Here is a 1,904-nt window from a genome sequence, read left to right as displayed (position 1 = left end):
CTCAGACTCGTGTCCATCGAGCCGGTGATGCTCTCTCACCATCCCAGCCACTGCTGCCCCCTTCTCCCTTTGCCCTCAGTCTTTCCCAGCATCAGGGTCTTGCCCATGGAGTTCTTTGCATCAGGTGGCCAAAGGCTTGGAGCTTCAGCTTCAGCATCAGTCCTTCCAGTGAATATTCAGAGTTCATTTCCTTTAAGATTGACTTGTTTGATTTCCTTGCAGTCCCAGGGACTCTCAAGAGTCCTGTCCAGCACCATGATTCGAGAGCATCAATTCTTCGCCCTCAGCCTTCTTTATCTTGGGCCATGCTAAAGATATAAAATTCCTCTTTCTTACAATAGACATTTGGATACAGCCGTATTCTGTCTATTCCCTCTTGCCTCCCTCCCTCCCTCCTTCCTTCTCTTGTTCCCTTTCCTTTCCAGAGCAGGGGTCGGCAAACCTTTTCTATGATGACCCAGATAGACCTTGCAGGCCTGACAATCTCTGTCACAACTACTCAGTTCTGCCGCTGCAGCGTGAGAAGCAGCCATAGGCAATATGCAAACAAATGGATGTGGCTATTAAGTTCCAATAAAATTTTATTTGTAAAAAAAAAAAAATGGTAGCTCACAATTTTCCTGACCCCTGCCCCAGCATGTTCTCTCTAGACTTAATATCTCTAACTCTTTTGACCATTGCTTCTTTGCCGTATCTTTGATTTTCTTCTCCATCGTGGCAATCATATTCTGAATGCCTGTTAGTTTGTCCACCTCTCCTAAAATGTGGCCCTGAGAACAAGGCGCGTGCTGTACAGATGTGATGATGTAACACTCTCTTCCGCTGTGTTTTGAGCAGGAGCGACCGTCACCCTTGTAAGCTCCAACCTCGTGAAAATTTGGTGAGGCATCTCTGAGAACGATGTAAACCTATTCACCCACAGGCTGGTAGGAAAGAAACCAGAGGCATGGCCTGTCAAGCATGAACTTAATGTCTGATGTACAGAGATCTCTGACTTGTCTGATTGAGATTGGAAGGGGGGAGGACTTGTCCACAGAAAACATTTTCTATCCCCAGGTGAGGAACCAGCAGATAACTGTGTAAGCAGGACTCTCTGAGAATAAAGACGAGGGAAGGGGTGGTGCGAGAAGAGTGAAAAGGTCAATAATTAAGGCGATGACTGTGCTGGGAGAGTCGAAGGAAGAAAATTAGACTGCCAGGCGTGAATAACGAGAAATCTGATGGAATTAGCAGTGCAGAACAGACGCTGAAGGCTTCTTTATTCCTCTCATACTCAAAAGTTTTTGCTTAGGCTGGATGGGGGAGGAGAAGGCAGGTATGTTGAGAATCCTGTTTCACTAAGTATGGAAGGGCGGTTTTGGAAAAAGTCTCAGAACAGAGAGATAACGGGGGATCCCTGGAAACCCGCAGATGCTGAGCCGCATCTTGGCACGTTGCAGGGTTGGGAGGGAGGGGGATGGCACTCGACCACGTCTTTGCTTGTCCAACATAATCACCTCTTAAATGTTGGCTGTTCTCATAGCCTAGTCCAGACCTTCTCTCCTTCCCGCTCTGGACTTGCTCCTGGGTGGGTCCATCCACTTCCATTGCTTTGTCTGCCACTCCTTGACCGATGACTCCTAAAGGCCCATCTCTAGCTCACACTTCTCCTTCAAACACCAGCTTAGGCATCCAATGTTTTTCTTGTCTTTTTCCCCTTGTCAATAGTCAACATCTCACGCTTAACACGTCCAAAGTCACCAAAGCTAGACCCTTGCTTTTCCTCCCCGTCCCGCCCTGTGCCCCAGCCGTGTCTCCCATTCCTTAAATAGCACATAGGCTGTTCAAGGCAGTAGACCAGGCATCGTCCTCTTTCCCCCTCTCCCCACCATCAGCAAGTCCTGTGATTCTGAACTTGATCTCAA

The sequence above is a fragment of the Moschus berezovskii genome, chromosome 27 (assembly GCF_049115385.1).
Source record: "Moschus berezovskii isolate FMDL1 chromosome 27, NW_MosBer_1.0, whole genome shotgun sequence".
NCBI classification, from domain to species: Eukaryota; Metazoa; Chordata; class Mammalia; order Artiodactyla; family Moschidae; genus Moschus; species Moschus berezovskii.
Note: the sequence above shows the minus strand (reverse complement) of the source record.